The sequence below is a fragment of the Panulirus ornatus genome, chromosome 20, assembly GCF_036320965.1.
Source record: "Panulirus ornatus isolate Po-2019 chromosome 20, ASM3632096v1, whole genome shotgun sequence".
Classification (NCBI taxonomy): Eukaryota; Metazoa; Arthropoda; class Malacostraca; order Decapoda; family Palinuridae; genus Panulirus; species Panulirus ornatus.
In genome coordinates, this window is record NC_092243.1 from 70,081,970 (window position 1) to 70,096,796 (window position 14,827).

The 14,827-nt window shown below is 48.5% G+C and overlaps 1 protein-coding gene across 3 annotated transcripts in view; it reads left to right on the plus strand.

The window, feature by feature from the left end:
• LOC139756111 (uncharacterized) overlaps positions 1–14,827 on the plus strand; it is a 728,320-nt gene that overhangs the window by 559,127 nt on the left and 154,366 nt on the right. For all 3 annotated transcript variants that reach the window (XM_071675185.1, XM_071675186.1, XM_071675188.1), the window contains one exon: positions 6,068–6,139. The gene's annotated coding sequence lies outside the window, so the exon portion shown is untranslated. The remainder of the gene's footprint in view (positions 1–6,067; positions 6,140–14,827) is intronic.

Genomic DNA, 14,827 nt, shown 5'->3' on the forward strand with positions numbered 1-14,827 from the left:
AATCACCCAGTATAATCCACTGGACACCGGAAAATCACCCATTATAATCCACTGGACACCCGACGATAACCCATTAGACTCCACTGGACGCCACCTATTATTATACTGTACCGTAATCATCATTTAACCTTTGTAAATGTCTGGAACACAGCTAGTGTTTTATGATTGAGTCTGTGACTATTACATAAACCTCCCAAGCATGACTCCACTGAAGACGGAAGGCTGGCACGCGATAGATAGCTGGATACCAGATAGATAGATAGATGGGTGGATAATTAGATGAGAGATGAAAGTGTTGGTTGGTGTGAGGGGTTGGCTGATGGCGTCAGGGTAAGGCCCAGCGCAGCCGGCCCCAACCTCAGCACAATGTGATGGATTTTGAAATGGGAGGAATGTCTGGCCGGGGCCTGCCTGGCCCCGTGGGGTGACGGGTGGGGCGGGGCCTGCCTAACCCCACGGGGTGACGAGTGTTGGTGTTAATTTTACTGCTCCTGCGGGGCGAAGGGCTGGGCATGGTGTGCATGGCTCTGTGGGGCGATGGGTTGGGACGGGGCATGACTGGCCCCGTAGGGCGACGGGTGGAGTAGGGTGGGGCGTTCCTGATCCGCAGGGCAATTGTATTTCTTCCCTCATCTTGAAGGTCCGCAGGATCCAGCTCGCCATCCTTCTGCATGAGGCAACCGTTGTTTCTTTGTGTTCTTCGCTGAGGGTTTCGACGTCAGACATCATTACTCCATGGTCTACCACATCATTCCTCTGGTTTATGATGGCGTCTGTGTCTGTCTGGTATTCTGTGTTGTTTTAGATTGTGTCATTTTCCCCATATCGGAGGAGTTGAAACTTGTCTCCTTGGAAATGGATGTTGTTCTTGGTTGCCCACTTAAAGACTGTGTGTAGCCTTTGTAACCATTCAGTATCTTCTGTTGCTGTAATCCTCAGACTTATTCTTGTATCATCTGCAAAGGATGATATGAGACTGTGGCTCGTGTTTGTGTCAGTGTCAGATATAAGAATGTGGAACAGGAGGGGTGCAAGTACAGATCCTTAGGGGAAACTGAGCTTTTCACCATGGAGACACTGGGGACGGCATGGTTTACGTGCTGTGATCTCTTAGTTACAAACTTGTATATCCATCTTCCATTATTTTCCGAAAGGCTGTTCCCATCTTTCGCAGTGTATGTGCTGTGTCATCATGGTCATTATTGTCAAAATACTCTTTCAAAGCCTTTGTGAATATCATCAGCGTTTCCTTTTGTCTCCAGAGCTTCAACAATCCTATCATAATGGTCAAGCAAGTGAGAGAGGCAGGATGATCTCCTCCTCCTCCTCCTCCTCGCCCATAACCCACGTCGTCCTCGGTTATGTAAGATCGTCCACGTCCATACATTCAGTCACCTCGCCTCTTAGGACTCTCTCTCTCTCTCTCTCTCTCTCTCTCTCTCTCTCTCTCTCTCTCTCTCTCTCTCTCTCTCTCTCTCTCGATCTTAATGACATGCGATATGTTAATGCACACAGTATTTTTGAGATGGCTTTGCCTCCACCATCTGTGGAGTGGGGCGATGTGGGTTTAGTTACGGACTCGCTCGGGAATAACGCCAGAATCTAGACTTCTTCTTCTTCTTCGTCCTGAGGATATTTTAGTGCAGGTGTTGGAGGTGTCTTGCATGTCTTTATAAGAAGACGGAGTTCGAAGAGGCCCCCGCCCAGGGTTGAGTGCGTTGGCCATGCTCTCAATGGCCCTCTCGAAATCATGTGTTTGAGGTGGTGGTGGTGGTATGAGGGCACCAACGGATGTCATTTTGGTACAAGGATCTGCATGAATTTACCCATTAAGTGTGGAACACTGATGTGTGTGTGTGTGTGTGTGTGTGTGTATGCGCGCGCGCTCCTTGCCTATAACTCTTGACTGCTGAAGGATAGGTAATTCTTATTTATAACCTAATGCACTCAGGAAGGACATATATCCAGGTATATAACAAAAAAAAAAGAGATAATCTTGTAATTTTATGAGTCTAATGGCCGCACATGGGGCAAGCGTATGTCTGTATGTATGTCCTTGTTGTTATCTTCTCTTCTGCCGCTCCAGTTCACCCGCCTCTGTGCTGTTGACCAAGAGTTGGGCCTGCAGTCGTTTAATTGCTTCCTGACAAGTGGTTAAGTTGTTGGGTTGTATCAGCAGCAGCAGCGTCTCGGGTTGTCAGTTTCCTGACCTGTATTAATCAGTTGGACATGTATTAATCATTTGGGCTGTATTAATCGGTTGGGGTTGTATTAATCATCTGGACTTGTAATATTAATAAGTTGAGTTGTATTATTAATCCGTTGGGTTGTATTAATCAGTAAGGGTTGTATTATTAATCAGTTGGGTTGTGGTATTAATCATTTGGGTTGTATCAATCAGTTGGGGTTGTATGAGTGTCCTTGATCATGTCGTCGGTTCGGTAATAGCAAGTCACTCGTCCAGAGAGAGAGAGAGAGATGGCGGTCCGGAGTTGTTCATTTCAAGTTATTATTAAGTCCGTTGTGTTCCAGCGTTTTGTTGTCCCTCCCTCACAATAACAACTTGGTAAAGCCGCAGCCTCTCGCAAGTTGTTGTGGCAGAGGCCAAAACTGAATGGTAAGGAGTTGCTTGATGGTTGGGGCACGGAGGGCGGTGTGTGGCGGGAGGCCGTGGGGTTGGAGGGTGGCAGGTGAGAGAGAGAGAGAGAGAGAGAGAGAGAGAGAGAGAGAGAGAGAGAGAATGTGAGTGAGGGAGGGAGAGGAGAATGTGAGGGAAGGGGGAGTGAGAGACTGTGAAGGAGGGAGTGAGGGAGAGGAAAATGTGAAGGAGGGAGAGGAGAGTGTGGGAGGAAAGGAGATAAAAATGTGAGGGAGGGAGGGAGAAGGAGAATATGTGGGAGGGAGGGAGATAAGAATGTGAGAGAGGGAGGGAGAGGAGAATATGTGGGAGGGAGGGAGAAGAACATGTGGGAGAGAGGGAGATTAAAATCAGAGAGAGAGAGAGATCAGAGAGAGAGAGAGAGAGAGAGAGAGAGAGAGGGTAAATCCGTCCATAAGAATATTGACCACCTCAGCAGAGCTGGTTAGAGGAATGATGGGCCCCACATCCCTCACACGCACAAACGAGGTCGTTCAGTCGTTTGGCTTCGTTGCAGGCTTGTAATTGCTTGGCGTTTTGTTAGTATGGTTGCCTTTGTGTGTGGGTGAACCACAATGCCTGGGAGAGCAGCAGGGAGTGGAAAGCCCGACACAGAACTATCTACCTCAAATTCTAAAATCCACGTCTAAAATTTCTGAAGTTCCTCATTATTGACCTCACTATTGTCATTAATGTCATCATCATCATCTTCACTAGGCTCGGTGTTGTCATCTCTGTGTCATCATGATCATCATCATCATCATGATCATCTTCACTTCACTTCACCATCATCATCATTATCAGAAACACTGGTCATCCTTGTCATCTTCATGGGTCATGTTCTTGTCCTCGTCATCTTCACTTCACCATCATCATCATCATCATCAGAAACACTGGTCATCCTTGTCTTCATGGGTCATGTTCGTGTCCTCCTCATCTTCATCACCATCACTGAGAACACTGGTCATCCGAGGTCATCTTCATGGGTCATGTTCATTGACGTCAGGAAACATCATGTCAAAAAGACAACATGACCCCCCCCCTCCCATCATCAGAGAGAGCCCCCCCATCACCCACCCCCCTTCCCTTATCGCCTCTCCATCTACCCCGCCTGGTCTTCTACTCCATCTACCCTGCCTGGTCTTCTACTCCATCTACCCTGCCTGGTCTTCTATTCCATCTACCCTGCCTGGTCTACTACTCCATCTACCCTGCCTGGTCTTCTACTCCATCTACCCTGCCTGGTCCTCTACTCCATCTACCCTGCCTGGTCTTCTGCTCCATCTACCCTGGTCTTCTACTGCAAGTCTACCATATACACCCCCATCTAGTCCGAGCCACCTTCCACCTACCTCGCCCATCACCTAGGAAGCCCCTCCCCCCACAACACGCCCATCCCGCCCATCACCATCTAGGTTGATGGGGGGAGGGACAGAATGAAGGAAAAAAGGGAATCTAACAATTTCCCAAAATTTAACGTTCATAAAACACATTGATAATGATGATAATGATGGGAAATTTTGGGGTGAAGATGTTAGGGGGTTGAGGGATGGTGAAGGGGGATGGTGAAGGGGGGGGATGATGGGAGGGAGAGACTGGAGACCGTACCGTACCGTCCCGTCCCATCCCAGCCTCATTATCCAGGGATGGGTTTTACCATCACTCTTCGTTCGCCGGTAATGTGTGTGTGTGTGTGTGTGTGTGTGTGTGTGTGTGTGTGATCAGATATTGCGTTTCCCCCTCCTTAAGAGAGGGCCAGAGGAAGGCTTGGGGGAGAGAGAGAGAGAGAGAGAGAGAGAGAGAGAGAGAGAGAGAGAGAGAGAGAGAGAGAGAGTTGTTCTGGGTCCCAGGCAGTTGTGTGAGGGGTGACACACACACACACACACACACACACACACACACACACACACCAGCTGTTTGGTACTGATGGTTGTATGGTGGTAGTGATGACACAGCGGCTCCACCAGCTGTGTGGTAGCGATGACACCGGCTCAACCAGCTGTGTGGTAGTGATGACACCGCGGCTCCACCAGCTGTGTGGTAGTGATTACACCGCGACTCGACCAGCTGTGTGGTAGTGATGACACCTGCTCCACCAGCTGTGTGGTAGTGATTACACCGCGACTCGACCAGCTGTGTGGTAGTGATGACACCTGCTCCACCAGCTGTGTGGTAGTGATGACACCGGCTCCACCAGCTGTGTGGTAGTGATGACACCTGCTCCACCAGCTGTGTGGTAGTGATGACACCTGCTCCACCAGCTGTGTGGTGGTGACGACACAGCGGCTCCACCAGCTGTGTGGTAGTGACGACACAGGGGATCCACCAGCTGTGTGGTAGTGACGACACCGCGGCTCCACCAGCTGTGTGGTAGTGATGACACCGCGGCTCCACCAGCTGTGTGGTAGTGATGACACAGCGGCTCCACCAGCTGTGTGATAGCGATGACACCGGCTCAACCAGCTGTGTGGTAGTGATGGTTGTGTGGTGGTATTGATGATGACAGCTCTGCTCCACCAGCTGTGTGGTAGTGATGACACCTGCTCCACCAGCTGTGTGGTAGGTGTATTGCTGGTCTGGCCTTTCTGATTTCCATTCATGGCACCTGTTGTGTCTGTAATTGGTAGTTATGGTGGTTCGTAGCCGCGGTGAGGGGGGGGAGGGCCCAATGGCTCTGCCCTGTGACTGTAATAGCCATCTGGAAGGGGGGTAGGTGGTTTACGACCCCCCTCTCCCAAACCCCCCCTTGCCTTACGAGTGTCAGTAACTTACGTGTGATGGACGACTTTTAAAGAGAGGGAGGGAGGAAGAGGTGGCCGCCCGTTATTGGCTGTTACCGTCCCGTTACTCGTCCGTTACCTGCCTCGTTACGACCGCCGTGTCTCGGGGGAGGGGCGCCGACCCATTCCTAACCCCTTCCTTCCTTCCCTCCCTCCCGGGGACCCCAGGTCGTCTGTCCTTTATCGGGGTTTTTGGTAACATCTGCGCTGTGGGATCAGAGGGGGGGAAGAAGCCAGGGGCGTGCTCTTATTGGTTACTTGGCAGTGAAGTGGGAGGAGCTTCGGGTAGGTGGATTGTCATTGGTCTTGTATGTGGTGCGAGGGAGGAGCTCCTTGTCTGAACCGTATGTTCATTGGCCATCGGGAGGGAAAGGGGCGGGATGGAGACGCGGAATATGTAGTACATTGTATTTAGGGATGGAGGGTGAGGGGGTGTACTTTGACTTGTACTCATGTAGCTGTATTATTAACTACAGTATTTAGTGAACCCTTGATGATAGTACAGATTTTTGTAACCTTTTAAGAGAGACTTATCCTTGTTATTTTATTGATCACAATTGAGCTCAGAAGGTGGTGTTATTTGATGCCTGTGTGAGTGACAGTCTTTGTGAGGGAGGTCGTAACACGAGTGTGGTCGTCTTTTTTGCAGGTCGTGAGGACGAGGAACTACCACTTACGTAGCTACTGAGCGAGGACGACGCTCGCCCATCGACACCAAGAGGTGAGTTGAGAAAGTCCCATCCAATCACCAGACGAGGTCTCGCATCTCCCTCACTCCCTCCCTTCCTTCCGTTCCCATTCTAACCTCACTTCCGTCCAGCATCTCTCTCACCCCTCTCCTCCTCCTCCTTTACTTCCTCCCCACTCCCTCCCCTTCCTCCTCCTCCTCACTCCCTCCCCTTCCTCCTCCTCCTCACTTGTCCTCCTTTCTCATCACTTCCTGTCTCATAATGGCTTAAAAAGAGATTTATATAGAGAGAGACTCATTGAATGTGATGTAACCCTCCCCGAGCGAGGCTGGCGCACCCACACACACCCCGGAGCCCTGATAGAGAGGCTGTGAATGTTGGTTGGCTGGGAGTGGAGGAGGAGGAGGAGGAGGTGTTCCCCCCCCGTGGCTTGTGAAGTTCGTGAGCGCCATCAACATACCTCAGGCATGATGATGACACGTTTTCTTTGTAAGGTCATACATCTCCAGCCGTGTAAACATATTCCACCGCGTGACACAGAGAGAGAGAGAGAGAGAGAGAGAGAGAGAGAGAGGCATGGCAGGCGCGTAATGTGCCGATTATAAATGATTTTTTACACCCTAATGTCCAGCGGTCCAGGTAAAGCCTCCCCTGGAAAGACCACTGAAGGGGAGATATTTTTTTTTTATTAATTGTTTTGATGTATTTATCAGCTTGTATATTACAGGGCTGTATTGCTCTGGGGGAATGTTTAGGTGCTGTATTTCTCTGCTCGTCTTGCTTAGATCAACTACATCTGTAAACTACAGTGGGTGTGACTGCAGTGGTTATGATTGCAGTGGGTATGATCGAAGTGGGTATGATTGCAGTGGGTGTAACTGCTGCAATGGGTTTACCTGCAGTGGATGTGACTGCAGTGGGTATATGATTCCAGTGGGTCTCTGCAGTGGATGTTATTGCAGTGGGTGTGACTGCAGTGGGGTCTGGTCCTTCCTAGTGTCACCCAGGCCAGGAGGGGAGGGGGTGTTTTGGGGGGAAAATGGGTAGGTGGTCTTCCCCCTTTCAGACCTTGCCTACTAACCTAAGCCCACTACAATGAAGTGCTCTTATTCTGTGTATTTATAGACGTATCTTTTTTTTTTGTGATTCACGTTAAGAATTCATCCCTGGCCACTGGCCCTCTTACACACTCATCCGCTTAATGACTACAAAAACTGATACATTTAATATTTTTACTCCCGAAGCAAAAACTATCAAGACATGTAAGTAAAACATGTTTTAGACAATCACATGTTTACCAAATGGTGTCCTAGCTTCGTCTCTTCGATGTATATCAAGTGACTGTTATATTTCTCTCTTGTGTCTCCCCTGATGATGTGATTATTACACGAAAGTGCACTTGGGAACTTTTCATGTTTCATTTTCCCCGTGGACTCATAGGAATATATATATATATATATATATATATATATATATATATATATATATATATATATATATATATATATATATATATATATATATATATATATATATCCCATTTTCCGTTGTCTGGGAGATGGGATTACTCCGGAATCCCCTGGGATTAACCTGGCCTCTGACCTCCCTGGTTCAAGACGCCACCACACCGGGAGGGAGGGAGGGAGGAGGAGGAGGAGGGAGGCGGGCGGAGGGGAGGCGCAAGCAAGACCCCCGACCCTCCCTCCCGCAGGTGATCTCCTGTGCTCCTGTGGTGGAGGCTGTGGTGTTCTGAGTGGCATATTGCAGTGGTGAGGGATGAGTGGCCGTGTATAACCCGTAGCTGGTGTGATTAACTGCCTCATCTCTCAGTAGCCATCCTGGGTGGATGTGTGGTGTTGTGAGGGAGGGGAGGGTGAAGGGGAACGTCGTGGCTTACAAACCATTATGGTGAGTATGGAGTGCATTACGACTCATACGCTCATGCTAAGGTCATTTGCATATGTGACTCGCAAAGAAAGTAAGTTGTGGGGTGAGGTGAGGTAAGTAAACATAAGGAAAGGCAAGTAAAGAAAAGGTTAGGTCAGGTCGAGTTAGTTTAGGTTTGGTTTGGATTGGATTGGATAGCTTAGGTTTGGTCAGGTCAGGTTAGGTCAGGTCAGGTCATGTTAGGTTAGGTCAGATCAGGTTTAGTTTGGATTGCTTAGGTTTGGTCAGGTCAGGTCATGTTAGGGTAGGTTAGGTCATGTTAGGTTAGGTCAGGTTTGGTTTGGCTTGGTTTGGATTGGATTGCTTAGGTTTGGTCGGGTCATATCAGGTTAGGTCAGATCATGTCATGATAGGTTAGGTCAGGTCATGTCATGTCAGGTTAGGTCAGGTCATGTCATGATAGGTTAGGTCAGGTCAGGTCATGTCAGGTTAGGTCAGGTCATGTCATGATTGGTTAGGTCAGGTCATGTCAGGTTGGGTCAGGTCAGGTCAGGTTAGGAAAGGTCTCCAGAGCTGTGAGGGGTCATTGTGGGGACGTCCCAGCCGCTCGTCCTCTCATGGCAATTACTCATGACCCATAAGGTGGTCATTATAACACTTGTGGGTTCTTTTTACGACGGGCGTAAAGGCCGGGGGACAGGACATTAAACCTGGCCACATCAGGCGAGCCCGGCCTTGGCCAGGGGATGGTACCGTCCTGGCCAAAGGCCCAGGTGGCCAAACCAGAGACCTGAACCCCCACATAGTTGAGGGCAGACGTTACGTAAGGGGATGGCCACAACAGCCGACATGGCCCTGGGCCACCACAACATGCAGCCGGCATGGCCCGGGCCACCACAACATGTAGCCGGCATGGCCCGGGCCACCACAACATACAGCCGGCATGGCCCAGGCCTGTTGTTAAGGACACAAGTAATGCCAGATTTCTGGAGTTTATAACCCTGTGTGTGTGTGTGTGTGTGTGTGTGTGTGTGTGTGTGTGTGTGTGTGTGTGTGTGTGTGTGTGTGTGTGTGTGTGTGTGTGTGTGTATAGACAGGTCACGGGAAGCTGCCAAAGGGACATGTGTGTGTTGCGAGGCTGACGGAGGGACAGATGATGCCTGTGGTCTTGCCCTCGTTACCACCAGCCAGGGAGGGCGCTCCACCCTCTAGCTAGGGTGATATGACTTGCAGAGTGGCTGCTCTATTCCCAGGAAGGGCACTGTGGTCACAGGGAGGCGCCTTACCGTGGCCTCAGTCAAGGTGATGTGGTTCCAGGGAAGGTGGTGTATGATCCCCAGGGAAGGTGGTGTGTGGCCCCCAGGGAAGGTGGTGTATGGACCCCAGGGAGAGTGATGTATGACCCCAGAGAGGCTGGTGAATGACTCCCAGATAGGATGCTATATTCCCAGGGAGAATGGTCTATCTGGAGTAAAACTGCTGCAGGTTATAGCCACAAAATGAATGTTGTAGTTATAGAAAAAGTGTTTTGATGATAGAGAGTCTTATGAAGTTCGTAGGAGAGTCTTATAGCTTAAGTTCTATAGTGATGGAACTCAGAGAGGGGACAGGAAACACGGGTAACACCAGCAGTGCTTTTCTTTTTGGACAATATTCATCATTGGTGTCATTGGTGGCCTAGGGTCTTAGTGGGAAGAAGAGGTCACGTGAGGCCACGCAGTGGCACCATGCCATTACGTTAGGGTCGTTTGCTTCATCTGCTCGTTACAGGTGACAGGGGTGGCTGGTGGTTGTGTCTGTATAGCAATACTTAAAAGTTTTATTGACCGAAGATTTGGTCGACATGATCACCAGGACTCACCATCCCACATTCGTCTATCGCATCGGATATCAGTCTCGTCCTATTCGCCTGCGGTAGCATGGCTCTGTGTGTGTGTGTGTGTGTGTGTGTGCGTTCCGCCCCCGAGACCCCGACTCCCTCCCAAGAGACCCAACCTGAGGAGATGTAGGTGAAGAAGGATCTGACGAAGGCATTCACCTTTGCTGCAGAGAACAGGTTTCCGAGTTTGGTTCATCACCCGAGAGAGAGAGAGAGAGAGAGAGAGAGAGAGAGAGAGAGAGAGAGAGAGAGAGAGAGAGAGAGAGATTGAAAACTGCTGACGTAGGTCTCCAACATATATGAAGACCAAAGCGATGGCGAGCAGAGAAATATGAGGACCAGTTGTCGTCAGTGGAACTGTGTGTTTGCAGTTGTATTATCATCTCGTGTCTCATCTGACCCCAACAGTCAGTCTACACATTTCAAAGACTTCTTTTTTTCCCCCTACTCATCTCCGTCGCTGTAGCCATGGTGTATGTTTTTTTTTGTGTCTCCTGTGAGAGAGGTCCTCGGTAAGGAAATGGGCACAGCGGTTTGATACTTGACCAATGATGACCCGGCCTTTGACGTGGCTCTTGAAGATCATGTCGAAAAGTTGGACGCGGTGCCCTAGAATCGCACCCTCTTGTTCACCGGTCGTACCGTCGTGCTCAAGGGTCGCACCGGCGTGCTCAAGGGTCGTACCGCCGTACTCAAGGTCGTAACGCCGTGTTCAAGGATCATACCTTCGTGCTCAAGGGTCGTACCAACGTGCTCAAGGGTCGCACCGTCGTACTGAAGGGTCATGCCGTCATGCTCTAGGGTCGTACAGCCGTGCTCAAGAGTTGTACTATCGCACTCAAGGATCGCACCGTCGTACTCAGTGGTCGTACCGCCGTGCTCAAGGGTCGTAACGCCGTGCCCAAAGGTCGTACCGACGTGCTCAAGGGCCGTGTCGCCGTGCCCACAGGGTCGCACCGTCGTGCTCAAGGGTCGTACCGACGTGCTCAAGGGTCGCACCGACGTGCCTTTACGGGACAAGCAACACCAGCATGTCGCGGCGACTTAAGAGGTCAGGCTGCCTAGATTATAAAGACGTACGCATCGAACTGCCTCACTCAGATGTGCTGCTACTCAATCCTCCGTCAGAATCGCAAACGCGTTCGGGGGAAACCATCGCCAACTTCCGATCATGGCAAAAATCTCCTCGGGAGCGATCGCGTGATGGCAACACCGGGGGAGTCGTCTCGGTGTTGCCCACACGCGGTCATTGTTTTTATGTGGGGGTCGGATGGCGGGTGGGAGGTAGGAAGGAAGGTGTATGTGTGTGTGTGTGTGTGTGTGTGTGTGTGTGTGTGTGTGGTGCGGGCGGCTGGGCCATAAACGTCGCCATTAACAGTTATCTTGAAGAAGTGAACTCCCTTCCCATTGTCTCTGAACTGAACGTTTTCTTTGGCTCTCTTTCCAGTGGGCAAGATTTATTAAGTTCTACTCTTGTGTGAGGGAAAGATGCCTCGCCTCCACCATCCACACTGGCTTCCCCGGATTTATATATATATATATATATATATATATATTTTTTTTTTTTTTATACTCTGTCGCTGTCTCCCGCGTCTGCGAGGTAGCGCAAGGAAACAGACGAAAGAAATGGCCCAACCCCCCCCCCCCCCATACACATGTACATACACATGTCCACACACGTGTATACATTACCTACACAGCTTTCCATGGTCCACCCCAGACGCCTCACATGCCTTGATTCACTCCACTGACAGCACGTCAACCCCTGTATACCACATCGCTCCAATTCACTCTATTCCTTGCCCTCCTTACACCCTCCTGCATGTTCAGGCCCCGATCACACAAAATCTTTTTCACTCCATCTTTCCACCTCCAATTTGGTCTCCCTCTTCTCCTCGTTCCCTCCACCTCCGACACATATATCCTCTTGGTCAATCTTTCCTCACTCATTCTCTCCATGTGCCCAAACCATTTCAAAACACCCTCTTCTGCTCTCTCAACCACGCTCTTTTTATTTCCACACATCTCTCTTACCCTTACGTTACTTACTCGATCAAACCACCTCACACCACACATTGTCCTCAAACATCTCATTTCCAGCACATCCATCCTCCTGCGCACAACTCTATCCATAGCCCACGCCTCGCAACCATACAACATTGTTGGAACCACTATTCCTTCAAACATACCCATTTTTGCTTTCCGAGATAATGTTCTCGACTTCCACACATTTTTCAAGGCTCCCAAAATTTTCGCCCCCTCCCCCACCCTATGATCCACTTCCGCTTCCATGGTTCCATCCGCTGACAGATCCACTCCCAGATATCTAAAACACTTCACTTCCTCCAGTTTTTCTCCATTCAAACTTACCTCCCAATTGACTTGACCCTCAACCCTACTGTACCTAATAACCTTGCTCTTATTCACATTTACTCTTAACTTTCTTCTTCCACACACTTTACCAAACTCAGTCACCAGCTTCTGCAGTTTCTCACATGAATCAGCCACCAGCGCTGTATCATCAGCGAACAACAACTGACTCACTTCCCAGGCTCTCTCATCCCCAACAGACTTCATACTTGCCCCTCTTTCCAGGACTCTTGCATTTACCTCCCTAACAACCCCATCCATAAACAAATTAAACAACCATGGAGACATATATATATATATATTTTTTTTTTTTCATTCTATTCGCCATTTCCCGCGTCAGCGAGGTAGCGTTAAGAACAGAGGACTGAGCCTTTGAGGGAATATCCTCACTTGGCCCCCTTCTCTATTCCTCTTTTGGAAATTTAAAAACGAGAGGGGAGGATTTCCATCCCCCCGATCCCTCCCCTTTTAGTGGCCTTCTACGACACGCAGGGAATACGTGGGAAGTATTCTTTCTCCCCTATCCCCAGGGATATATATATATATATATATATATATATATATATATATATATATATATATATATATATATATATATAATTGTTCTCATTTTTTATCGCCGTTTTCTGCATTAGCGAGGTAGCGTCAGGAAACAGAGGAAGGAAGACACGTCCACTCATACACACACACACACACACACATATATATATATATATATATATATATATATATATATATATATATATATATAGATAGATAGATAGATAGATAGATAGATAGCGTAAAAGAGATGGCCTCAATTTAGGGCATTCAGTTGCCCGTGCCGACTGGGCTCAATTTAGAAAGAAAATAACAGATTTAGTTACAGTGAATAACTGTCGATATAACGGACGAAAACCTTCAGCCAGTATGGTCTCGTCTGGGGAAATTTAGCACCGCAATCACCCGCTCCCCACACCTGCCCCCAAACCTCTCATACATTCTCCTCCTGTATCTTATATATATATATATATATATATATATATATATATATATATATATATATATATATATATATATATATATTCCCTCACCCTTTTATCTTATCTCGACAGTGTTGCTTCTCGCATTTATCTTGTGGTTGATATATATACCTGGCTCTCTCTCTCTCTCTCTCTCTCTCTCTCTCTCTCTCTCTCTCTCTCTCTCTCTCTCTCTCTCTCTTCTCTCTCTCTCTCTCTCTCTCTCTCTCTCTCTGGCCCTCCTCCCGTCTTCACACACACGTGGTTGTTATAACTGGTCTTGTGTATTTCCTGCTGCCTTCACTCGCTCTTGTATCTATTAGAACTGGCTTTTTTGCTGCTATCTCACACCCCCGCCGGTCCTCACACTGCCCAACTCTCACCCCGCCAGCCCTCACCCCGCCGACCCTCACCCCGTCGACCCTCACCCCGCCAACTCTCACCCCATCGACCCTCACCCAAACACCAACCCTCACCCCTCCCCGTGACCCCCCACCGCCGACCCTCACCCCACCGCCAACCCTCACCCCGCCGCCGACCCTCACCCCATCGCCGACTCTTCACACCAGCTCCTCTTGGATTTTAAGGTCTCAGTATCGCCTGCCCTGACCGGCCGACTCTTTTCCCTGGACCTTAATCCCACACCTTTCCTTCCTCAGAGACCAGCTCAACCAACTACCCTCCCCAAGAATATTAAAGCTACATCTACTGGTAAGTCAACGTAAGATATTCTACCCCACTTCCCCAGTAAACATTTCCCTACATGGTGTCTCCATATTTGAAAACTTTCATGTTAATTTGTCTCAATATACAACTCAAGAGGTGAGGGTACTTTATGATACGGGAGAACCAGAATATGTCTTTTGTTGTTGTTCAATGTGTCTTCCTTTTCTCATTACAATGGCGAGTCTTCCTTCCTTCTTGCTTTTTGTATGCGTTTGTCAGTCAGGAAGCGCAGTCAGTTTTCCTTCATTATCGTAAATGTATAATCAGTTTCTTCATTGAAGACTTGAATTTAAGAGTCACAGGTTCCTAACGCCCCTTCAGAAACATACCCGTAAACGTAGAATTATTTTAGAATCGTGACGGTACGAGAAGCGATGAATGAATGCGTCCACTTGGGTAAGTTTCCTATAAACTTTGAGGCTAAAGACTCCTGTCTGATCTTATTATCAAAGTGTTTGAAATTTGCCGTGAATAACGGAGTTCGTCTTCCGTTTAACAAGAGTTATGTGGAGAACAAAGTTATAAATTTCGATTGTACTCAGTCATAAGGAATTTTTCTCCTCTTACTAGTAGTTTTAAACAACTTGATGTTGTTTTCAACTATGAATCCACGATATGGAATTGCTCATCAGATAACAGCCCAGTATGTGATGATAAAACCAGGCGTCTACGCTGTTCCAGTTAAAGTGTGTAATAAGATGTGTATTGACCATAAGATGTATATTGACCAAGCTGGTACGTCTATAAGATGTATATTGACCAAGCTGGTACGTCTATAAGATGTATATTGACCAAGCTGTACGTCTATAAGATGTATATTGACCAAACTGGTACGTTTATAAAGAGGATTCAACCAG